Source organism: Diceros bicornis (assembly GCF_020826845.1).
Source record: "Diceros bicornis minor isolate mBicDic1 chromosome 7 unlocalized genomic scaffold, mDicBic1.mat.cur SUPER_7_unloc_3, whole genome shotgun sequence".
In the NCBI taxonomy this organism is placed as follows: domain Eukaryota; kingdom Metazoa; phylum Chordata; class Mammalia; order Perissodactyla; family Rhinocerotidae; genus Diceros; species Diceros bicornis.
The window spans coordinates 82,906-108,909 of record NW_026690922.1 but is presented as its reverse complement, the minus strand read 5'-3'; the positions used below and the strand labels follow the sequence as shown (position 1 = coordinate 108,909).

At 53.1% G+C, this 26,004-nt stretch overlaps 1 long non-coding RNA gene across 1 annotated transcript; it reads right to left on the bottom strand.

Moving 5' to 3' along the window:
• Window positions 1-388: 388 nt before the first annotated feature.
• LOC131402328 (uncharacterized) lies at window positions 389-19,111 on the bottom strand. Its single transcript, XR_009218540.1, has 3 exons — window positions 18,958-19,111; window positions 2,914-3,063; window positions 389-670 (listed from the first exon to the last, which is right to left on the bottom strand). It is a non-coding gene; the product is annotated as an uncharacterized LOC131402328 (long non-coding RNA).
• Window positions 19,112-26,004: the final 6,893 nt, after the last annotated feature.

Below are 26,004 nucleotides of genomic sequence, written 5' to 3'. Positions count from 1 at the left end.
AAGAAGATTGATTATGAACATGCTGTTAGGGAGAAATATTGAACCTCTGGCTATAAAGGTTTACATTTTATGCAATTAATCAGCCACCCTAACAAACCCCGTTCATAGGCAGGGCTATATACACATATATATTAGATTAAGATTACATCATCTATTAGTTTGAATGTGATTTTTTAAAGTACGCCTTGTTTCTCTTGCACTTTCGTACTGGGAGAAATATGGAATAGATAGAAACCGACTGGATTACTCTGGTCTGAATTCAGATTGAATTCAGGGCTTGAATTCACCAGGGCTTGAATCGTTCAACAAATGAGCCACTAATAGTGGCTACACCACTGGGATTTCCTGATGCAACATCGCGGTCATACACTCTATTGAGGATATGGACTCTAGAATAGGATTGTTCTGTTATCCCGAGGGTAACTTGTTCTGTTGATCAACATTTTGGATCAATAAGTGATAAAATATTTTGATTAGCTGGTCTAGATTTTAATGACTCAGAGGTTATTTTCTTCTCTGAGGTCACCCCAACCAAAATTGTTAGTCCATTTAAGTTTTGTTATCCCTTGATTTGGCTTACCTTTGTTTTTTTTTTTAATGAATTGAAGCTCCATAGGGTCTTCTCGTCTTATTTTCTCATTCCCGCCTCTTCAGGGAAAGGTCAATATCACTGATTAAAGGTAAGAGAGAGTAAAACCCTCGAGTGGCCGTTCATACAAGCCCTCATTTAGACAACAAATGATGATGCTGCCTTTGCAGGGTCCAGTCATTGCAGCCTTTACACCGTGTCACTGGGTAAGCAGTGCCTGTAACACCAGAAATGCCAGAGGAGATGCTTTTGGTAAAGAGGTGGGGGCTGTGTTTGCCGAATTTCTCTTACTTTTTGAAATCTTTCCTTGAATGCCTACCTGTGTTGGGTTAATGATTAATGTAATAAATGATTATTGGGTTGAATTTATTTTATTGTCAACTTTCGGTGATTATCTGTTCTGATATAAGATTATGCAAGGAGAAATAATTCTTGTTCCTCATAGTAACAGTACTACTTCTATGAATTAATAGATTAATGCAGCATTAGATTAGGAGTTAGTTTCTGTGATTGAAATTAAGATAAGTATATTGTTGAACCTGAAGGCTTTCTTAATTTGTAGCTGAATTTAGGCCAACTAGGGTATTGTTTGTACTCCCTCTCTAAGGAAGGTTGTAGCCTGTATCTAAAAGGCTGTACCTCTTTAGGGTTGGGTCGGGTGAGCAGGAGGCTGAACAAGTGTGGACCTGGCTCTGTCCCAGAGGGATGAGCAAGAGACACAGGGCACCTGTTGCCACACACAGCCGCAGCAGACATCACCAATCAGTCACGACGTGCTGGGCTGCAGAGCCCCCAGTCCTCGACAATGTGCTCTCCAAAGCCACTCCCGGGCAGAGCAGGGGACTGTGATGAACCCATTTGCCAACCCAGCTCCCCTAAGACATGCTCCAGGCCTCCTCTCCCCACTTACTCCGCCAGCTCCTCACTGTCCTCGGGACTCAGGCCTTCAAGGCCCGCCAGCAGGCTGCTCCAGCTCTTCTCCCTCCTTCCCATCACCTCCCCTCTCTGCTCCCACTCTAGTTCCAGGGCAAGTTACCTGTGGCTCCTGAGTGCTGCTCCTTGGCTTGGAAGGCCCTTCCTTCACCCCATCCACCCTGTGCACTCCTACTTACCCTTCAAGACTCGACTCCAGTGATGCCTCCTCGGAAAGCCCTCCCTGACGCTCCATCTCCCCAGGCCTGCTCTGAGCCACCACTCTGCCTTCTGCCCATGTCCATCACTGCCTGGAACCTTGCTGGGCTCCCTTGTCTGTTCTCCACATCCAGCCCAGCCCATCAGGAGGGGAGGAAATGCTTAGGCTCAGGGCAATGGAGCAGATTCCTAGACTGTGGTGACACTGCCCACCCCAGGAGAGGTCATTCTTTGGTCACTTCCAGCTTAGGCCCAATGCAGCTCAGGGGGAGCCAGGACACAGGGATGATGGCCCTGCGCTCAGCGGTCACAGGGTTAGCGTAGGGAAAGGGCACAGGGGGCCGGACACAGGGAGGATGGCCCTGCACTCAGCAGGTCACAGGGTCGGCCTAGGGAAAGGGCACAGGGGGCCACACACAGGGGTTCAGGACAAAACTTCAAGTCGACGATACCCTTGCTAAGGGCAGCAGGGGCCAAAGGCAGCTGCACAGCCTTTGAGCTTTTCATCTGCTCAGAGTGTTCCAGGGCTGGATAGAAGGAACTCAGGAGGCCCATCTGAGGTGGAGGTCACCTCGGGGGCATGTAAGCAGAAGCTGAGGGTCCCACAGCAAGTGGAATCTGAAGAGGTGACCTCAAATGTCGTGCAGCTCTAACGTCTCCAAGTTGGAAGTCAGTCCCCTCAGTCACAGCCTCTAGCTGCCCCCTCACAGGGCTGTGCCTCTCAAACACAGCTCCCAAGGCAAGTGGAGGCTGAGGGTGAAGGAAAACTCCTACCCGTGAGAACCGCTGTGATCACAGCCTCCTGCAAGGGGCCAAGGATGATGAGCAAGGGACAGAGGGACTGACCCACACGACTTCCCCTCAGATGCTGAACATGCTTGTGATTCATGGGGCCAATCAGTATCGGTCCTCATCCTCCACTCCTCTCTCCCCAAAAGGACATGTCAGTGTTTACTATGACATCCACAGACACATCAAGGGCATCTGGGAAGAATCATGTGTACATCTGGAGAGAAGGGCACTGTGAAAACCAGTAATATCTGCATCCATGTGTGCAGATACCGACATCTACATACAGCTGTCACATTCCTCCAGCAGCCCCGGAATACTCCGCAATCACGCTGGCAGATTTTGGCACATGGGAGCCAAACCAACTGGTGGTGTCCCCGAATGCCACCACTGCTGGGGCCTACCTTGATGTTGGGGGGAGGCAGGGTGCCATGCCCCATCTCACAAAAGTCTGGCTGGTGTCCAGGAGGGTCTCACAGCCTTCGACCATCATGCCCTCCATGGCTATGTTTTCCTGGATGCTCTCTGTCTCATTTACTTCATTGTGCATTATCCTGTGGGGACAGAAAATAAGTCAGAGACAGGCTGCCCCCGTCTCTCAGGGAGAAGGGAATGCTGGGCCTCTGGCCAGACCTAGGAAGAAGGCCTGGCACCCAGGATTCTCAGGTGGAGCCTGTGGTCACAAAGGGGGAGAGAGAATGCATATTGAATGACCACCGTGCTGGGCACTCTATGGGCATAAGCTCACATCATCCTTCTGACAGGCCAAAGAGAAAGGTGTTCTTATTTCAGAGTGAAGGAAATGGAGATTAATAGCTAGAAAACAGGTCTGATTTAAAAGTCTAAACCTCGTGGAACAGAGATGGAAAAACTAGGAGGAGGACCGGAGTAGAGGAAAGAACCTTTCTTCACTATTCTGCCCCCCACACCACTACTGGCCTTATCTCCATCCATAGAACTCCACCCACCCATCCTGCCTCAGGGCCTTTGCACTTACTGTCTCCATCCCTCCCCCAATGCACTTTATACAGTTGCTTCCTTAATGTTCAGGCCCTGGAATGGCTTAGTTTTGGAACACCTGGCAATCCCACTGGCTCACAGAAAGACTGACTCCAGTAGGCTCCAGCACGTCTTGGGGGGAGCAAGACACACCTTGCCCCTCAATCTGAGAATAATGACAACACTCTTATTTGTCATCTTCTGACTGCCGCAACACCCCTCCTCCAGAAGGTGGCGCCATTTAACTGCTTTTTAAAACTAGCATTGCTGGGAAAAGAGGTGTTTGAGTTGCCAACTTTGCTAAGAGCCTTGATGGGTTTTCAGGAGTCTTAGGAAGTTAGTAATTTTGGCGGGAGGAGCGTCTGGAAAAAGTACTCCACCTACTCCAAGAAAAGTACAAAACCCCTTATTTGTCTACTGATGCCTCAAATTCTACAACCACGACCAGATCACCAAGAGGGCTGGTTAATATGCGTGGCTTAACGAAGTTCTCTAGTAGACACTGTCCAACTTAACTCTCCCAGCAGTGAGAGATGACACTGGTCGAGCTGGATCGGTGATTAACGAACTCAGCGTGATGAGCAAATGACTGGGCCCTTCTGACCCTCAGTTTGCTCATCTGTAGAAGGTCGGATGAGGATGGAAGAGAATGCATTTCACGTGCTGACCTCAGGCCCAGCATATGGCAGGTGCTTGAGTAAAGGGCAGTGATCACTGTTTCTAGTATCACTGGTTGCAAAGGTGTTATTATAAAACTACTGTTATCGTTGTTTTCTGGTTATCAGACTGAAGCATGGAGATGGGGTCTCTTTCTTAGGAGCCTCAGTCCCTCCATCCCAGCAACTCTCTTCTCAGCAGCCCAGGCCCTAGCCCTCTTCTGGAAGGGACAGGGTACAGGGAGGCACCTTTCAAGGATATGCTAGTTCCCTGGATATGGACTCATTTTTGCAGGTTAGCAAAGGTAAGCAGAACCATTTCTTTTGACGAGGGTGGGGATTTTGCTGAGGAGGGCTGTATTTGCTACAAACAAGGGGGCGATCCCACAGTAGCAACACTAGTTTCACTGTTAGACAAGTGCCAGATGCAGCTGCTCAGGACTGCTGCCAGCCCCTGCTGGGGTTTGTGTTGAGAGCCACACTGTCACCGCAGCTGGGGAGGAGTGCCCAGGGCCGCAGTCTGCCGGGGGAGCTGGAATTGACGACCTGGGTTACAGTGAGCCCAAGAGATGAGGTTCAGGAGAAAAAGCGGGACAAAGGCCAGAGGTAGGAGAGAGTCAGCCCCAGGGGAGGAGTGTTTCTGAGCAGAGCCAGGGAGGATTTGTTATCTGCTGGCTTCCTGCCCGGCTGGGAGCTTTCCTCAGTCCCCCAAGGGAGGGAGAGAGGAGGATGAAAGGGCTGCTGTCAGGGCGACAGGAAAACCCTCATCTGTGTCACTAGGGCTGTGTTCAGGCCAGGTGCAGGTGATCAGGTGGGACAAAAGACGAGTAGGCTTCGGGAAAGGGGATCAGGGTCTTGGGACAAACGTCTTGGCACCCATGTAGCTTCCTCACCACTGCCCACACCGGGATAGGGCATCCCGCAGGGACAAGGAGCCTCGTTGGAGCCCCAAGTCTTCTCCTTGGGGAAGTGTACAGGATTTGGCTCCTTGGGGCAGGAGAGGACTGGGGTCCCCACCCCACAATGCTTTTTGTTAGTCTGCAATCACACTCTGATTACATCTGCTCCCTGAATGAACCTCCACTCTGGGGCAAGTGCCCTGTCCTGCTCCAGCCTGGTCCTCCCTCTGCCCAGCTGGGAGACGTGGCCTTACTGGCTGCCTTTTGCTGGACTCAGGAAGCCATTTAGGGCACTGAGTGGTTGGCAGGTCTGGGGACTAGACCCTACACGCTGCAGACCGACCCTCCTTTGCAGCTTCTGGCAGCCCATCACTGACTACAAGGTTGCTCATCATCTCTTGGCTTGCACAAAGTGGAGACCCCAGGGCTCAGCTCTTGGTACACATCTCGATCCTGCCTAAACTCACTCCTCTGGTGATCTCACCAGTCTTATGACTTTAAATACCATCTCCGAGCTGATGGCTCCCGAATGGCTCGCTCCCTTACACTCCAGACTCAAACGCCCTCCTCCCTTCTTGTCCCCTCCACCACTGTTGTCCATCTCAAGTTCAACATGCCCCCAGTCAAGCTCCAGTGAAGCAAGAAAGACTTCCCCTCCACACCTACCCATCCTGCCAGTTTTTCCATCTCGGTTAGCAGTAACTCCAACCTTCTGCATGCTCAGCCAAAAACTCTGGAATCACCCTTGAGTCCCATCTTCTCTCACCTCACATCTAATGCATCAGAAACTCCTGTTAGTTCCATCTTCAAAACACACCCAGAATCTGAACCTCCTCCTCACCTCCAGTGCCACCACCTGGTGCAGGCCACCGTCAACTGCTGCCTGGGCTGTTGTAGTGGCCTCTTCCCTGGTCCCTCTATTTCTGCCCTGGCAGAGGAAGGTTCCCTCTGGGCTTTGGGAACAGAAAGAGGGGCAGCAGAGGGGCCTTGACCAGAGGGCTGGGGCCTCTGACACTGGACAAGTCATTGGCTTGTCCACCCATGACACTGCCTGCTGTTGAATGCAGCCTTGGGTACATGAAGGCCCATCACCCAGGCTCCCCTCTGGGGCTCCTATACCACACGTTGTGACACACTGACACTGGAGAACAGGGGAAGTTGGCAGAGTGCCTGCGAGTCACTGGGCGGATCCCCGTCCTGGCAGATGGGCCCACGTGAGTGCTCAGGGCCCTTCCTCGAAACCCATCTGTGCCAGGGACAGCACACCACCCACACCATCCCACCAACTTTCCCCTGGGCTTGAGCTGTGAACTCCTCAGATTGCTCCAGGGGCCCTGCTTCCAGGTGGGGCAGGCTGGGGGTCCCCCAACCACCACCCCTTGGGATCCTAACCTGAACAAGAGATTTTACCATCTGGGGCTCAGCAAACTCCCACTGGGGAGCATCCTCAGTCCTGGCTTGTCCATTGGTGGGGGCACCTGGGAGCCGGGCTCACCCAGACAGCCCCCCCAATTTAGCCCTGGCGTCGTCCAGGCTGTTGGCTCGATGTGCTGATGAAAAGTGGGCCAGGAGCTCGTGCAGTGTCAGAATGTGTTGGGAATCTGCAGCAGGGAGAGGCAGGGGTCAGGGACAGAGGCAAGGATGGGGAAGGACAGAGGGACAGGGAGACAGAGGCAAGGAGAGAGACAGTGATGAAGCAAGTCAGAGACAGAGCAGCAACGTAGCGAGGGAGAGAGAGACAAAGGAGACAGAGAATGGTTCTCTCAGCTCCCAGCACTCCCACCAGCAGGGCTGAGGATAGACACCCACAGCACTTTTGATCTCAGACTCTAACGTGGAGCCTCTTCCAGGGTCTTGTCTGGGCCAAGAGCCCAAAGCTTGAGGCTCTAAGCTAGCAGGAGGAAGGGCCTGGAAGTGGGCTCAGGACCAGGAGCTCCCCCTCACCTTCCCACACTGCCTGCTCTGTGGAGCTGGACAGGCCTGCCATCCGCTGGGTCAGGGTCTGGCTCTAACCCCATTCTCCAGGCAGCCCAGAGCTGGGGCCTGTTAGGGCCTGGGCTGTCCCGGCCATGGCCCCCTGGTGCCCCCAGGTGTGGCTTCCTCCCAGCTAGGGCCCTCACTGCCCTGGTCCCCAGTAGGCTCCCCAGGCATGCGCCCTCAAGGACAGGGCTAGGTGCCAGCTGGAACATGGGGTCAGTGAGGAAGGCCTCCAGCACCCTCTCCTTGCAGTCAGTTTGGCCTCATAGTGCTTCAGCAGCTTGTCAAAGTCACGTCGCTGTTCTGCTTGCAGTGGGCCAGGATCTGCAGGCTGTACTGGTGGCTGGAGACCAACTCCTGATAGAAATTGACCATCAGCAGCAGGATGGCCAACGGACCTGCTCGGGAGATGCCCCACAAGCCCTCGGTCACCCAGCCCCACCCACGGAGGTCAGGTCCAGGTTCAGAGCTCCCACCCAGAGACACCCTTGCCTTTGTGGATGACTCTGGCACCACTGCCCTATCCAGGGCCAGATAGGTGGCCCCAGGCATCGGGACTGCATCAGAGTCACAGATCTTTATAGAGATGTGGCCGTGTCTAGTCCAACACCTGTGTATTGGAAGGTCAGAGAGGGCTGTTGTGGGTGCTGTGGTGTGCCTCGCCGCCTGAGGGTCTGAAGGGCCACTCAGCTCCGGAGCTTTGGGGGTTCGGCTGAGGCCTCTGTGGTAACTGAATTGCAGCTCCACATCCCCCTTGGCCCTGGCTCTCCCAAGAGGCCTCCCTCCCAGAGTGCCCCACCAGTGACAGAAGTGACCCATCCGTGGTCATAAGGTGAGTCAATAGCTGGCCTGGAACCAGGTCTCCTGAGTCCCCCATTCCAGGGCTTCCCCCATATGACATGTCCTCCCGAGTCACGTCCCATCAGCTGTCTGTCCCTTTATCCATGTGTCCCTGTCCTTCCATGCCTCCCCTGGTTCAGCAACTTGGGTCTGCTGCTGGCCCGCTCTGTCCCAATCTCCTGGATACACAACACCCTGCCTTCCAGCCCCTGAAACACCAGCCAATCTCCCCAAACCTGTCCTTCAGTATTTGATTGGCAGGGATGGACCCACTGAAACCTCTGCTTACAAACTCCATTAAAAAAGAAAAATGTGCTTTCTTTGCGATGAACTCTAAGTGGGAGCTTATGCAGGGCATTCCACTACCCAAGGGACAGCACCTTCAACCACGCAACTACAGGAAGTGCAGACCTCGTCCTTCTAGGGCCTCTTCTCATTGTGACCTTGGAGAAAAGCGGGGCTCTCTGACTTAGGGAAGTGAACAACAAAATGTCACACTCAGTATGGGAGAGGCGCAATGCAGGGGTCCTGCTGTGGAGCCCTTGGGGCCGTCATGGCGGTACAGCCAGCTCGGAGAGCAGTGACGCAGGGTGGACGGAGTGGGAGCCTTGACTGTGCTTCTACCTTTTATTTCAGTCATTCTACTTTTGGAAACCTGTCCCAAGGAGATGCTCTCCCATATGAACATTTCAGATGCAGAGATGAGTGTTTGTAGTAGCAACAAGTTGCAACAACTTTAAGAGCCAATGATGGGAGATGGCTGCATGGATGAGGGCATGCTCACAGGTACTGGAGCATCATACAGTCATCAAAAAGCATACTTTCAGCATGAGAAAACATTTGTGCTATAATGTTAAGTAAAAAAAAACACATCAAGATTCAAATTCAATATTCATGTGTGACATTATTATTATTATTGTTTTTTTGTGAGGAAGATCAGCCCTGAGCTATCATCTGCCAATCCTCCTCTTTTTTTTTCTTTTTTTGCTGAGGAAGACTGGCCCTGGGGTAACATCCATGCCCATCTTCCTCCACTTTATATGGGATGCCGCCACAGCATGGCTTGACAAGCGGTGAGTCGGTGCGCACCCGTGATCCGAACCAGCGAACCCCGGGCCACCGCAGCAGAGTGCATGCACTTAACCACTTGCACCACCGGGCCGGCCCCTGTGACATTATGTAAATAAAATGGGGGTAAAAACCCCAAGACCTGTGCACAGAAAAAATTTTGAAGAAAACACACCAAAGTCTTTACAGTGGTTTTCTTTGGGAAGCAGAACTATGGCTGTTATAGCTTTTAACATTTTCTGCTTTCCTAGATTGTCAAATTTTCTCAAATGGGTTCATATATATAATTTTTAAAAGGGGAAAAGTAGATAAGAAACTAAAAATACCTCGCTTCGTCCTAGAAAAACAGCTTGCCAACTTGTCTTTCCTCTTCTGCTCCCTCTGAGGGATTCTGTGTGTTTTTAAGGGGCCGCTGTTACACCCCGGGAGGATGGAAGTGCCGCCAGCCTGGAGGAGTGGACCCTGGAGAGGGACTTCTCAGGTGGATTTGGGTGCAGGTGGGGCTGGGGACCTCTGCCAGGGCTTCCTGCTCACCCAGGCCCCAGTGGGCCAGCTGGAGATGCAGGCCTTCAGGCCTTGGTAGAGACCTGGTGCAAACACACGATGGCCTCACTGACAGAGGAGGCACAGGGTAAGCTCCGGCCATGGAGTTCCTGCCCCTCCAAGGGTTCCCCGCCCCCAAGTCCAGCAGAGCTTAGGGGCCCAGGGAGAGGGCAGAGGTTGCCACCACCCGTGGGACTCTAGCAGCAAATGTCTTTCTCATGTGACACCTTATGTGAAAACCTCATCAGCGGGATACACTATGTAATTTGTGGGGTCCAGTGCAGAGCAAATAAGCAGGACCCCTTTTTAAAAAATGACAAAATTTCAAGATGGTGACAGCAGAGCACTAAACCAAACACAAGCTTTTCTAAACATGGTCACACACCCCAGAAGCTGGCAGAGGACAGGAGCTGCTCTCACTGCCAGCCTTCCTGGCACCCTCAGTGCCCACCTGCTGGGGTGACCCTGAGGGATCTTAGAGGAACTCAGGGCTCTGGAGAATTCAGAGGAAATGCCACTGATGATGTGAAAAGAGCTAGGGCTTGAGACCCACACAGAGCAGGCTCAAATCTGCCCTATGCTGCTTCTTCTTCTGCAGCTGCTTCTCAGCTGTGTGACCTCTAGCAAGATGCCTAACATGTCTGAACCTCAGAAAACCTCTTTTCTGTAAAATATGAAGGTGAAATGAGGTCACTCCTGCAAGTAATGGGACAATTTGAGGGCCTGTCTTGACATGAGTGCAGCCATGTTTGGCCGTTCCATTGACCTACAGCCACCAGCACACAAAGAAATATAAAGCTGCTTTCTGTGTGGTGGGAACTGGCCTTTCTCCCACGGAGATAGTTGCAATTTGTAACATCTCAAGGTCCTTTGGGCATTGTAGCCTGGGACAGACTGGCCATCTGTGCTGGGCTGGGACCATAACCAGGGAAAACAATGCACATGCACAACTGCCAGGCTGGGACAATAACCAGGAGGCTCAGTGCACATATGCCACTGATAACCATTTGTGCATGGGAACACTGAATGCTTGCTCTGTAAACTCTGTAACTGTTTACTCTGAAAACTACTGACGCTATATAAACCGCTGGAGACTGAGGCCTGGTGAGAGTCTCACCTGTGAAGGGGACACCTGGCCCAGGACTTTTGATGATTGGATTCCCGCCCAGCCATGTCAATTGAAGGCACTCTCCCAGCAGTGGGGAGTGGATGTTGTGAGTAACCAATCTGATGTGTACTCTTTTCAGTCAACCTGGTGTCTGAATTTCTGATTGATTTGTGTCATTTCCCTTCAGTCGATGTCGATGTTTCCCTTTCCAATTGAGCTAGTGTTTTTCCCTCTTATTATTTGACCTATTCGGATCTATTTGCGGACTATCACCTTTACTCTCTTCTGTATAATAAAATATACCTTCAGTCCATTTGTTTGGAGTGGCAAGTTTCTTTTACATCTCCAATCGAATCCCCTGAACCTCTCAAAACAGGGCCTGGTGCAGAGAAGGTGCTCAGTAAATGCTAGCTCTCCACCACTCCCTTTTGGGGGGAAACTTAGAAAAGCAAAAACACCTGGATTCTCCCAAGCACCTGCTCTGTCACCACCTAAAGAGACCTGGGGAACATGCCTTCTCATTGTCAGTTTAGCACCAGGCTGGGTAAGGGGCCCCTGAGCAACCCTGGCAGCCACATTTGCCATGGCTCCCCTCCCAGCACCCTCTTCCCCGCCCGTACTCCCCAGCCAGCCAGCTCCAGAACACAGCCCGAGTCTCCTCTCCCAGGATGAGCTGTAAGGATGCCAGAGAGACTTCTTCTACTTCCTGCAGCCCCCTCCCCTCCCAACTGTTCCTCCTCTGCCCCTGCTCATCACTCCCAGCTCCTACCTCCCTGGAGACCTGGGAACCTCCCCAATGTGTCTGGGGTTTCAGCTGAATGACAGAGGGGAAGCCAAAGGGACCCTGTCATGCACTCCATTTGTGGACAGGAAAACAAGCCCAGAGAGAAAGAGTGAACCCCTCCAGGAGTCAGGGTAGCCCCAGCCTAGGAGCCTGTCCCCATCTCCCTGCAGTGGTCTCTGTCTTTCTCTGCCACATCAGATGCCCCTTACTGGTCCCATTCTCCATGTGTGCTCTCTGTTCCATCTCTCTGTGATGACCCAGCACTTTGGCTGTTGGAGGCCCCTAGTGTTGTCCTCCAAGGGGAGCTGTCACAGGGGACTGTGCCTTCTCACAGCAGTTTGTGCCCTGAGGGCAAACCCCCACCTGGGGTCTCACTCGCGCAGTACAACAAGAGCAGGGGGTGGAAAGTGCTGAGTGGGCGCAGAGACACCTCTGAGCTAAGTGGCACACATCCAAAGATAGTAGCTCAGGAAATCACAAATGTGCCACAGAGCCAGCTCTGCTCCCTTTTCAGGGCATGTGGCTTTGTCCCCTCAAGGCCACTTGCTGAACCGCAGGATGCATGGGCTCTGACAATTGAGCGAATGGAGCACTTTAAAAGCAAAATGGGACAGTTACCCTCTGTCCACTTCCGGGTTGCTAAAACTACCCCGGCCTGTGCTTGAAGAGCGGCTGAAAATATCTAATGGAGAAATATTCAGGGCCGATGCAGGCTTTTCTATTTTTTCGATTCTCTGAGAACCTTGGCACATGAAATAATGGCTGTTCTTGGATCTGACCTCTAAAGAGCTAAGAGACTTACACACACAGGCTTGTGCAGAGCTCAGAGACACGTGGATGCCCAGTCAGCACCCTCACTGCCCTGATGTCATCACCCCCATGCCAGTCTGCTCTCTTTGCCAGTTCTGGGATTTGGACGTGGTATCCTTTTCTCTTTAGGATGGTGGTGTGTGTGTGTGTGGGTGGGTGTGTGGGTAAAAGTAGTCTGTATGTAAAACTGATGGCGCTCTTCTCAGAGACATCTACAGGACATCTACTCCACAGGGACCAGAGCAAAAACCAGACGCAGTCAGGTCAGGCGCTCTGCTCCCTGCACAGGCAACACCAGTAGTCTGGGAGTCGGATTTAAAGATCGGGCCAGGTGGGCAAAGCTCTGGAGAGCTGTGAGCCTGGGGACCCTGCAGAAGCCTTGGGCCACAGCCCATCCCTGCTATGAACCAGTGTCAGGATGGAGGCAAGAGCCCCAGCCCTGCTGGGCTCGCAGAGGCTGCCTTTCTCTTACCCTGCAGGTCCCTTCTGGGGATGCATTTGCTTTGGATCCGGGTTGGCTTGGCTGACGTCCAAGGCTAGCTCAGTTGACCCTTGTCAACGATGGCGATGGAGAGTTGGGACTCGGGCTTACACCCCAACTCGCCTGCTAGAGTCCAGCTCTGGCTACCCAACCTGGCTCAATGCCTGGCATCTCAGCTGAGCCCTGCCCACTTGCCATCCAACAGTCTGGCCTTCTTGGCCCATCAGAGGCAAATCCTCATTTGCCACACCCATTAGCAGCACTGCTCATTGGCTCCTGCCACACCCCAGTCCCCTGTCTGGAGACAGTGTCTTTAATCCAGAATGCATTTAGTCAGTGCAGTCATTGATGGGGGAATTAGTCCAGGGTTTTCTCTTGTTTATTAGCAGTCAAGGTTTTGCTAAACATCTCTGTACTTCTCGCTTTTCCAACAGCTGCCACACAACTCAGTTCTCTCTCCTTCATTCTCCATCCCCTCTGGCCTCTTACAAGCCTAAGAGATGCCCATCTCTGTCTCCCTTTGCGCCAATCCTGTCAGCATGTCCTGATGGAGTCTCTGTGGTGGGCACCATGCTGGGCATGGGTGAGACACAGCCGGAGGTGGATGTCAGATCCCTTCCCTGGAGGAGCTTCCAGCCTAAGAAGGGTGTCAGATACCCACAGAGGTAACTTATACTCCAACAAGGTGAGGCCAGAACAGAGGTGTGCCCCTACTGCAGTGGGAGGGTCTCACCATGGAAGCCACAAGCGCTACCCAGAGGTTTTGCAGGACAAAAAAGGAGCCCAACTGGGCTGGCCCCGTGGTGTAGAAGTTAAGTGCACACACTCCGCTGCTGGCGGCCCAGGTTTGGATCCCGGGTCTGCACCGACGCACCGCTTGTCGGGCCATGCTGTGGCGGCGTCCCATATAAAGTGGAGGAAGATGGGCACAGATGTTAGCCCAGGGCCAGTGTTCCTCAGCAAAAAGAGGAGGATTGGCATGGATGTTAGCTCAGGGCTGATCTTCCTCACAAAAAAAAAAAAAAAGGTGCCCAATAGGTGTGCTATAGGATGGAAGGAATTGGAGCAGAGGGGATGGTGTGAACAAAGATGCAGAGTATGACAGGGTGTTGAGTGCAGGGCAGCAGGGGTGTGGATGGCAGGAGGAACATGGGAAACAGGACTCAAGGCATAGAGTGGGCCCTGCAGAGGGGCTGCCTCAGAAGGGGTCAAGGCGGCCCTCTCTATGTCAAAGTTGGTTTGCAACCCTGATTCCACGGCTACAGTTTTACCTTAAACCATGAATTAAGATCGCTGCAGTTTATTGCAGAGTCAGCCTTCCAGGATTCTGAGTGCTCCCAAGCCAGGAAAATACCACAACCGTCTCTAAACTCCTACCCTGCCCTTTAGGGCTGCCTAAGCCATCCCAACTTACTTCCAATCATAAATGGGAGAAAAATAGCTATTAAAACAATGAAATGGTGGCAAACTGAGGATTCTAGAGAAGCAGAGGATTCTTCCTAGAGGAGGATGGTCCCGTTGCTTTAGATGGTCCTTGGAGCTTTTTGATTACCAAAGATGGGGCCCAAGAGGGCTGTTTAGATGGAAGAGAAGAGACTGAGCAGAGCTGGATAGTTTCGATAATAAATTTTGTGCAGACTTTTGTTTGGGTGTGATCTCCTGTTACCTCTAGGGAGAGATGGCTGTGGGTGCGGGCTCTGGGGGTGGAGAGTATAGAAGGAGTAGAGACAGGGCCAGTGTCCTCGATGTGTGACCTGTGCACAGCCTGCTTAGAAGGGCCTAATGCCTGGTTTAAGGCTCTGCTGTTGCTGCCTTGAAATTCTTAAGAGCCCTGCATTTTCATTTTGCACTGGGCCCAGCAAAGTATTTAGCTGGTCCTCAAAAAAGGTGTAGACAAGGGTATATTGGTAAAGGATTAACGACCAGCTCTCTGAAAGAAAAACTCTGACTGGTAGCACTGGCCGATTTCCATGGTGTAAACATTCTTACCTTGGCCCATTTTAATCTACCAAAGGGTGAATAACAAGCTTGCAAGATTCTTGAAAATTTCACAACCAACTTGCAAGTTGATATGAGCCAGCTCTGGTACATCACTGGACGGGGGCGAGGGTTTTGACAGATAAAGGGATTATGAACACTCCCACCACCAACAAAATGGCAGTTGGAAGCATGTGGAGAGAGGTCAGTGTCAGGAGAGGAGGTCAGCAAGAAATCCCTGTAGCAGGAAAGGCTGAGTGACAGGAGGGCAAGGATGTCTTCTATTCACCTGTAAGCCATTTTCTGTTTCAGTACTGGAAACCCCCTCTACTGTATCTAAGCCTTTCAGAGAGTCTGGTCCATACTTGCCAGTGTCGGGGTCTTGGGGACTGAAGGAGGAGTCAGTCGGATGTCATTAGGGCTTTCGTGGATACTCTGGTTCTCCTCCTGGGACAGGGCAGGACTGTACTGCCCAGGACCCTGAAGTCGGGTGTGGTCATGTGACTCGCTTTGTCCAATGAAATGTGAGCAGAGCTGTCAGGCACCATTTGCCACATTGCTTCCCCTGCCATGGGACTAGTGAATTTCCTGATGGTGGAGCCCCGTCAGCCTGTGTCCCTGTCTCTGAGAATGTGGTGGAGCAGAACCCACAATGAACACAGTGTGAGAGAGAAAGCAATCTTTGTTGTTTTAAGACACTGAGACTTGGGGGTTGTTTGTAATTGCAGTAGAATCTAGCTCCACCTGACGGACACATGGAGTGACCACACGGGGGTAAGGAGCAGTCAAGACTGAGTGAAGACAGCCATTGTGAGAAGTGATACAAGAAGTCAGGAGAGCAGAATTGGAAGTCAGATGTGGCCAGGAAAATGGAAGACCCTAGAAAATCCTCAGGAATATGTGGGATGGTGCCTGAGGATTTTTTCTGGCTATCAGAGCAAATGTGGCCCAAGAGAGCTTGAAGCCATCCAGGTGACGCAGTGGTTCCCGAACATGCACCTTTTATCTGGCCCGTCTCCCCAGCAAGGAAGGAATAAGTTGTGGGTCAGCCACAGGCCAAGGATCTACACCAGGAGACCCAAGGTTAAGCCTGGATTCCAGCGCTGGAAGTGACCTTAGAGTGACTTTGCATAAGTCCCTTCCTCTTCTGTGGACCTCAGAGTTCTCAGATCCCTCCCAGCTCTGACGTTCTAAGACCCTCTGTCTTTGTCATGGGCGTCACTCCTCACTTATTTGGCTCGTCAGCGCCTCCTGCCTACCTGATGGCCTACTTCCTGGGAAATGGGCTCTGTTTCACCATCCTGGAGCCCCTCCAGAGCACACAGGTGCCCTCTGCCCGGCAGGATATGTCTGTGTGTGTGTGTGAGAGAGAGAGACAGAGAGACAAAGAGAGAAAAGGAGGGAAGGAGGGAGGGAGAGAGAGACTACAGCCAGAAAGCTTTACCAAGCTGATCTTTCAAAGTCTTCTTTAAAAAATTTATTTGCCCTGGAGAGTAATGCACTCAGTTGGAAACATTGCTCCAAATTCCCACCAAACAGGCCTCTGCTGCCACACTGACAAACACACACACAAGCACACACACACTTTCAGTCAAAACTGACCAGTTTTGTGCTCCCCAGCACCAGAGAGGGCCCTGACCTTTGCACCCACCCCTTCTTTGGCCTACCAACCCCCAAAATCTTTCAAGGCCATATGCGACATGAACCCATACCCTCTTTGGCCATAAAATGACTCATTATCTACCTGGATTCACTCCTCAAGCTCTAATATGTCACCAAGCACACTCTACCACAATCAGATCTTAAGGGTAGGAACTTCCATCTCTTTACTGTCTACCACAGAGCCTGATGTCCATTCATTCATCAAGCCCCTACAGAGTACCCACTATGTGAGAGGCAGAAGGGACAGAGTGATAAATGACTCTGCCTTCATGGAGGTCCCACCATGCCTGGTGGGGTACAGAAACCCAAGGAGCTGGCTTTGATGTGGCATGCTTACAGTGGGAAAGCCGTTGGAGCAGGAGGCATGGAGCACATTCTGGGATGAGAGTCCCCAGGAGGAGGCATTCGAGCTTGGTAGGATTCTACCAGGCAGAGAAGCCTAGGGATGGCAGAGGCACTCCAAACAGAAGCCCCAGCATGTGCAAAGGCCAAGAGGTGCTCAGCTCATGACCAGGGATCACTGGCTGGAGCCCCGAGTGTTGAGGGAAGAGGAGCCTGGGGAACAGGATTAGGCAGTGGTCAGCTGATCTTAGGCAGTTAGTGAACAAGTGAGTGAGTGAATAACACCCTTGATCATGATGCCACTAACTTGATACTGGTCCCTAGACCTATTCCCTGGTCCCTAGCAAGGACTCAGCTTGGTTTCAGGGATATGTGTAGGGCTAGGCTAGATCTCAGAATGAACCAGATGGTTTAGACACGGGACAAGCCCCCATCCCAGGAGCCATGTGGGAAGAGGCTACGAGTAGAGTGGGAAGACTGGCAAGTAGACACGCAGACCTGGGTTCTAGTCCTGCCTCTGCCACCTCCCAGCTGTGTGAGCTTGGGCAGGTGACTTGAGTTCTCTGAGCCTGCTTCCTCGTTCGATCCTATGAGGATGGTTGTGGGGACTGACTAAGGAAGCATGTCTGACAGAGCCTGGTGCAGGGTAGAAGAGGTGTGTGGAATCTGAAACTTTTGTTCAAACTCAAGTTCCAAGCTAATGTGACCATAGTTCAGAGCTTGGCAGCGGCACCATAAGATGGAATTGGCAATTTCAGATCTTTGAACATTCCAGGCAGAGCTGGCTTCAAGGGCGTGTGATGGGGTCCTATGCTCAGAAGGCCCCATGCTTGGGGCTTCAAGTTCTGTGGTTGCCACCTTGAAGTTCTTAACCATTTCTCTTTGAATTTGTGTTTCAGGAGTAACATCTGATGGAACAATTGAGCACGCCCCAGGGGAGTGGGACTCAGCCCTCATGTGTTCCTGCCTCCTGCTGCCTCCCTGGGATTGTTTCTCAGCTGCTCGCTCCCCACATGCTGGCACCCCAGAACCCATGACCTCCTCTACCCTCTGTCTGGGAGTAAATGGGTTGAGTCAGCCAGGAAGACTCACATCCCACCGTGAGTCACCCTCCACCCTCTGCAGGGGCCTCGGGGTAGGTGCAGAAAGGGTGGGTGCAGTGCACACCCAATGCTGTCTCAGAGCAGGGGGAGGAGACAATACCTGGGCACTAGGTGGGTGACTCAGCATGGGCCTCTTGCCCACCCCTCATCTAGGTACCAAGTGTATCATGGCACAGAGGTTAGAGGAGGTTGGAGGTTGATATTGGGGGGTCGCCTGTCTGCCATGGGTGGGTTGGTGGGATGTGAGAAGGGGAGGTCGACTTCCCTAGGGCCTTGCATTTTTCCCTTGCCTCAGGCCCTACAAATCATGCAGCTGAACCTGGTTAGAATCTATGTTTCCATTTTCCCGTCCTCAGCTCAGCGTCCACGGTCCTCGTGTGACATGGCCAAATGGCTCTGAGCATCTGGTGAGCATGGTGAGATGAGGGGGGAGAGGCAATCACATCATTCGGCGCTGGGGTAGACAGCTGGTGAGGGGCGTCTAAGGGACAGAGAGCCAGCGCCTCTCAAGCTTTAATGTAAATGGCAATCAACTGGGATGTTGTGAAAGTGCAGATTCTGATTCTGGAGGTCTGGGCAGGGCCTGAGATTCTGCATTTCTAACATGCTCTTGCTTCATGGACCACATTTTGAGTAGTGAAGTTTTGGAAGGCTTAACCTAGCAACAGTGTGGCCTCCAGACTGATGTCCAGTGAGCCCCTGTAGGAGCTCTTACAACAGTCAGAGGGAACGACTGCTTGGAACTGAGCCAGGAGCCCACACTATGATGACCTACCAGGACCCTGTGTCCTCGGACACTTCAGCTGATAATGTGGGAATGCTTAGTCAATGTGGTCATCAGCAGAGTAATTAAAAACTCGCCCATAAATAACCTCACTCAATCCTCACACTCTTGTCAGGCAAGTAGAGAAAGGCTGTTTTATAGATGAAGGAATGCAGGGACAGAGGATGGGGGGACGTACTCCAGGTTGCAACTGTCAAGTGGCAGAGGTAGGATCTGAACTCAGATCTGACTAAGGCCCTTCCCACTCTGCCAGCATCACTAACTTTAAGTTTGGAGGCTGGCCTAGCTGTGACTGGAAGCTGGCTCCCTGCCTGTCATGTGCCCCCCGATCCTGCAGGAGCCCGGAATGTGAGGTGTTGGGCCTGTGCCTTGGGCCCCCTGGCCAGCCTCATCTGCACCCCTAGCCAGCAGTCACCTCTGCCTTCAGCCGCTTGATATTGATCTCCCCATCCTCGATCTGCTGCTGTAGCTGCTTGGCCACTGTCTTCTCCGTCTCCACGATGTGCAGCAGGTGCAGGTACTTCTGCATCAGTGCTTCGTGCTCCCTGGCCAGGGTCTGGGAACTGTGGACAGACAGACGTGGTAAGACACTGCCTTCTTGTCCCCCAGGGATCCAACCAGAAGTGGGGCTCCCCCACTGACTGCAATTAGGAGAAGGTCCTGACTCCCAGACTTGGTGCACAGGGCCTTGACCTGGCTGCTGTGCTGTTACGGACTGCTCTGGCCCCTTCTCCAACTCCTGTCTCACACTCTGACCTCTGGTTCCTCTAACTGATCCTGTTCTCTCCCCTCCCCCTCCAATCCACCCCACCCCCACCCCGGGCCTTTCTACAGGCTTACTCTCTTGTTAGGTGTGATGCATCTGGTGACTTTAAGTTAAAGTCAATGCTCAAATGGAACAACAAAACCTGGATGACAGGACATCTGTTTATAACATGGTTCACTGAATACTTTGAGCCCACTGTTGAAACCTACCACTCAGAGAAAGAGCTTCCTTTCAAAATATGACTGCTCACTGGCAAGTGCTGTGGTTCCCATGTAGAGACTGATGCTGGTGTGTGCCTTTCTCCACACACACACACAGAAGTTAGGAAAAGTCTTATGACTCACATAATAGAGGTCTCCCAGGAGAGCAGGTCCAGAATCTCAAGCAGCTCTGAAATGGCTTGAGGGAGCAAGGAAAGGAGCCTGGCCTGGGTTTTTATTGTGGTTGGGGGTTTTAAAGAAAAATATTCAATGACACTTGTCAAAGATGGTAAGGCATATTTTATTCAGAACCACTGTGATACGTAGAGACCACCATGATGGGATTCACAGTGGGGGAGAAACGAGATTGGGCTCGCCTCTGAATGCAGCATGGGCGAGTGGGAATTCACGGCGAAGGCAGCATGGTGGGGGTCAGGGCATGGAAAATTACTAAGAGAAAAAACAAGTGTTGGGTTACTGGCTAACCTGACCTAACAGGATTCTTACGGAACACAGGCCAGAGTGATCAGACACCACCTGAGGGATGGTGGAGGAAGAGGAGGAGCCTGAGCAGATGGCCAGGGCGATCAGACATACGGGTGTGGGTTCTGGTTAAACTGACTTAGCAAGGTTCTTGCTAAAACTGGATTTTACAAGGAAGTGCACAGACAGGCCTACAAGAAGATTCAGGAGCCTGACTAAAGTTTGGTCAAAGCAAGAAATCTTTGCCAGGGGTGAGACCAGGGCAAGAGTTCTGCACACAGACAGGGGATTGTGTGGTTGGATCCAAAGCCAATGCCAGAGAAGGGAGCCTATGGACTTTCTCCTCAGCTTGTCCAGGTGTGGACACGAGGGGAAGAGGGAGAGGAGAGGCGTAAGCTGTCAGCACACATCAAAACGTGTGGAGTCTGACCGCTCATTACAAGGACTAACATGCGTACAAAAATATGCATTCTCAATGGCTTGTTTTTATATAAACCTTTTTTTTGGTTTTTATATAAGCATTCACAATGGCTTGTTTTTATATAAAGAAACACCAACAGGAAGCTCAAGAATGATCAGAACTGTGTACTGGGGGTGGCTGGAGTAACAGCGCTGGAGGGGACCCAGAAGTGTTGGCAGTGACTCTTCTGAAGTTAGACTTTTCTATCTTACAGATCTATCTAATATAAACAGAAATTTACACATACCATGTTTTCCCATTTAATAGTTTTTCTTTAATTTTAACTTTTGTACATAGGAAACCATTCTAAGATTTAATTCCTTTAGCACACTAACGGTTACAAAAGAGTAAACCAGAGGAAATGAAATTTTCATATCGCTTGCTAACTAAAAGGGCAAGGTGCATCCTAGTTTGTCCTTCCACTGTATCTCACACAGGCAGTATTTTCAGGAATCAGTGGCATATTATAACGCAACAGGGGTTTGGGTTTAGCTCCTTAAACATAGTAGGATTAGTTTGATTAGTTTTCTTCACATCAATTAAAATAGAAATTCCATTGCTTTAGCTTTTTAAATCTCAGTGTTCTCTAGGGACATGCACACGCAAACACTGATGTAAAGACGAAAACTGCACCTGTAAACTTCAACACATTCTTTTCACATCTTGAGAGTCTCTTGCCTAAAAGGGACAAAAATTCTATTTAGTTCCACAATTTTCTTGCCTTACTGACATTAGATCTCTCCATCAATTCACATTTTTAAGCCCAAGAAACTCGAAATGTTATTTGTTATATAGGAAATAAAATTACAAGGTGCTAAGGGAAACCAGAGGCACAGGGCTGCACTGTTCAATCGATACAGGAATCCAAAGCAAAGAAACACAAATATTGGAATCAGGACAGATAAGCAGCCTGCTTCCCAGGGACAGAAGGAAAGCCACATTCAGAAAGTTAAACACATTCTAAACTCTCCTGGTGGGGACAGAAGCCCTGAGTGGGTCAGTTCCTGGTGCAGGAGGGTGGGGACACCTGAGCAGCCACAGGAATGGACTCTGGGAGCTCACACACCCTCCTCCGCCCGGGGAGGAAGAGAAGGGCTCCCTCTCTCAGCTTCCACTCTCACAAGTGAGGAGACTCTCGGCAGGATGCGGTTTAAGGTTGTGACCCAAATGAACCCTAAATTCATAAACCCTAATCCAGACACAGAACTCTTGACTTCACAGACTTTCCCAATGTGCATAAATTACCCTCTGCAGGCACCTGCACTGTGGGTGCAAAACTCCACCCTACGTGTAGACACAGGCCCAAGGGGAGCACAGGGACAACCTCAGGAAGGGCAGCAACTCCCTCCCCCTGTGCAGGTGCCTTCCCAGCTTTCCAGGGCTCTGCAGCTTCTCTCAGCAGAAAGGCTCCTTCTGCAGTGGGTATGACCAGGGAGGACACCCAGGAAGAACGTGTGGGCCCTCAAGTACTTCCCTGTGCAGGCTCAAGGGGGGCTTAGCTTAGAGACCCTGACCCCAGGCTTCTGCTCCCAGTCACGTCGCTTTGGACCACAGTGATCTTGTAAATGGCACAGCCCAGTGTTTGAAGAATCCAGCAAGGTCACACAAACCCACGGTTTATGTGGAAAGGAGGGAAGAAAGTTATACAACATTTTTCTGGTACAATGAGAAAAGCCACATGTATTTATTAGTTTCAGAAAATATTATTAATTGTTATTTCCATGGCAAAACACTGTTTTATAAACAATTAATCATACTTAACACTTTTGCTGTTCAAACGTAAGCCCTGGAATTCCATTTGGAACACCCCATCCCAAAGAAAATAACTGACCTCAGAACAGGACTACACACGCTCAAGGGGGAAACCAGAATTTTTAACACATTCAATGTAATATTAGAATCTTTTATTTTTTTCTGAAGTACCTATTTCTTGCCTCTTTGGAAATATTTTATACTGCTTTTCAAGGCCACTGATTACATAAACTTTAACTTTTGAAAACCTGAAGCTCCACTAAGTGAGTAAATCTTTTCAAGGTGACAAACCCAGGGAGGAGCAGTGCTGACAGGCCAGAACACCCAAGAAAGATTGCACAGAGGAACCTCCACTCCAAGGCCTTCCCGTAGGATGTCTGTGCCAGGAGAGAGCCTGGGAGGGGCACAGGGACTTCATACGAAGGATTCCAGGCAGCCATTTTCTGCTCCCCTCTCGTGGAAAAGAGCCACAGACTCCCCAACACCCCGCTGCCTCCGCCTCCCCGCCCACGCCCCAGCGGCCTTGGCCTGTCAGGCCGGCGCCCCAGCCCCGCCAGCGCACCCCTCCCCTCTGCTCCCCTCCCCAACGCCCCGCTGCCCCCTGCCCCAGCGGCCTTGGCCTGTCAGGCCGGCGCCCCAGCCCCGCTGGCGCACCCCTCCCCTCCCCTCCCCAACGCCCCACTACCCCTCGCCGCCCCCCACCCGCCCCAGCGGCCTTGGCCTGTCAGGCCGGCGCCCCAGCCCCGCCAGCGCACCCCTCCCCTCTGCTTCCCTCCCCAACGCCCCGCTGCCCCCTGCCCCAGCGGCCTTGGCCTGTCAGGCCGGCGCCCCAGCCCCGCTGGCGCACCCCTCCCCTCCCCTCCCCAACGCCCCACTACCCCTCGCCGCCCCCCACCCGCCCCAGCGGCCTTGGCCTGTCAGGCCGGCGCCCCAGCCCCGCCAGCGCACCCCTCCCCTCTGCTCCCCTCCCCAACGCCCCGCTGCCCCCTGCCCCAGCGGCCTTGGCCTGTCAGGCCGGCGCCCCAGCCCCGCTGGCGCACCCCTCCCCTCCCCTCCCCTCCCCAACGCCCCACTACCCCTCGCCGCCCCCCACCCGCCCCAGCGGCCTTGTCCTGTCAGGCCGGCGCCCGAGCGCAGCGGGCGGAGTGGAAGAGCGTCCAGACCCGCAGGGAGCGGGCTGTCAGAGGCGCCGGTCTCACCACAGGCGCCGCCACCCGCTCTGCTCGAGGACCATGCTCCGCCCCGCGGCCCCGCCCCAAACCGCGCCGGCCAGTCCTGGCGGCCGAGGGCCCAGGCGAGCGCAGCCTCCCAGGCCGCCCCGCCCAGGCACGCCCTCACCCGCGTTCTTCTTTCCGCTGCCCTGGAGAATGAGCGCCACGCGACGGGCAGCCGCTGGGGCCAATCCGGCCGAGCAACGCGGGCCAGGCCGGAAGTGCAGGCAGAAGTGCGTGGGTCGCCATCTTGGCGTACGGCAGGTCCCTGCGTAGAGGGCCTGCCCGCACAGTCAGCTCCCCCGCGGTCTGGGTCGTTTGCTCTGAACACCGCAGCAGCGACCTATCGGGGCAGCGGAACAGACGCGTTTGGGCAGCGCGACCCTGGGCGGGCGCGTTGGCCGGCATTTTGCCTAGGCTCATGGGCGCAGCCATCTTGCTTTACGGCCGACGGGCAGGAGCGCGCCGCCATCTTGCCGTCCTGCAGGCCTCGGGGATCAGCTCCACGTCCCACAGAGTGTCGCAGCGAGCCCTTACCCTTGTGGCGGTCCCGCTGTGGGGTGGTGAGGAGGGGGCCGGAGCATGGCGGCGCGATAGCCTGAGGCCCGATAGCCTGAGGCCCGGGATGGTGATCGCTGTGCGGCCGCGAACTGCTCCCATCGCCGGGCAGCAGGAGAAACCGCCGTCTCCTTCCGCAGGTAACCGGCCGCTGCCGCCCAGTCAGCACCCCCGCGCGGTCCAGCCCGAGGCGTGCGGCACTTTGTCCTCGGGCCGGTCCAGCGGGTGAGTCAGCGCCGGGCGCTGTGTGGCCTTGTCTGTGCCACTGTCTCTAGTCCGGGCGCCTCGGGCCACCACGGCCACTGGCGCCCACTTTATGGCCTCCACCACCCTCTCACCCCCACCCCGCGGCCACCCTGGTCTCCACTGATTCCGGCTGGGGCCAACAATGTCGAGAAACAGGGTGTTCTGGAAACGCTCTTCCTTAGGTCACTATCTTTTTGCATTTGCTGTGACTTTTCTGCTCTTCTGATGGCATGGAGCCTGCCTTGATCTCTGCGATCAGGAATGCGGCTGAGCAAATGCAGCTTGTACCTCTTTGATGGACGTCCCTCCCGGCGCTCTGTTGCTAGAAGGGTCCTGGCAGTGCAGAAGGGTCCTGGCAGTGCACAGAAAGGTGGCTCTGTGCTGGAGGTGAGTCCTGGAGAGGCATCTGACAGCATCCTGGGCGGAGCAGGGCGCAGCCCATTCCTCACGGGGAGGCTGACCCTGCTGGCCAGGCTGACCCTGTGGACTGGGACTCTGCATGTGACAGCATCCTGGGTGGAGGAGGGCACGGCCCACTCCTCACGGGAAGGCTGACCCTGCGGGCCAGGCTGACCCTGTGGACTCGGACTCTGCATGTGACAGCATCCTGGGCGGAGCAGGGTGCAGCCCACTCCTCGCGGGGAGGCTGATGGTGCGGACTCGGACTCAGCATCTGACAGCATCCTGGGTGGAGGAGGGCGCGGCCCACTCCTTACGGGGAGGCTGACCCTGCAGACTGGGCATCTGACAGCATCCTGGGTAGAGCCAGGCGCAGCCCACTCCTCACAGGGAGACTTACCCTGGGGGCTCAGGGAAGGGGCTTCTCTCTCCACCATCTTCCTTGGGCTCCCACAGCGGGGTGAGGGGTTTGCCTTCCTCCTGGCCTGGCTCCCTTCAGGAGGGCTTCTGGAATTCAGCCAGTTCACCGAGTCCTTTGGACTCCACACTGGAGGTCCCAGAACAGTGCGCTGAAGACATTCTACTTTGAAAACCTGGCAGATCCTTTTGTTTCGTGTTGCAGGTTGTTATTGAAGTTTGAAAGACCTGAATGGCACTTGTTGTCTGTAATCTTATTGAAAGTTTACAGTGGTTTGTTCTAAGTCGGAAGTTGTTACAATCTATCCAAAGAACTAGTAACATGAGCTTGTTTCAGAGGTTAGCCACCATGCTTTCTTGACAGTTTCCTTCAGAGCCTGTGTCCCAAAAGTTTTGTTACTGTTTTTGAGAATGAGGCAAAGCACTGCAGAGAAGGCTGCTCTTGGCACGTGTGGTGGTCTAACGTGGTCTGGGGGCAAAGGAGGTGGGGGTCCTTTGGTAACTAGTCACAAAGCATTGAGAAAGGTTAGAAGGTCATGTTGCTTGAAACTCCCTGAGGACCTACTATCCACCTGGTCTGGTCCACAGCGGCCTCAGGGGGCTAGATGACCTCAGGTGGAGCAGACAGCCCTCGGGAGAGACTCCCTCCAACCCCCCGCCCCCACCCATGTGCATAGTTTGGTCTAAATAGAGATTTTACCTTAATGAGGAGAAGAGATGATGAAGTGTCTTGGTCGGTGTCTTGCAGGGGCTGCTTGCTTTGTACAGGGAGCAGCTTTTCTCCTGGTAGTGGAAGGACAGGAGGAACACGGAACTGCAGCTCTTGGGGCTGACCTCCTCTTGGCGGCGGTCTTGCATCCTCAGCTGCTTGCGCAGAGCTGGGGCCAGGCGCCCTGCTGAGTGCCTGGGAGGCTCTGCTGGCCGACCCCTGGCCTGGCTTTGAAATGGGGGGACCAACCATCTCTGTTTT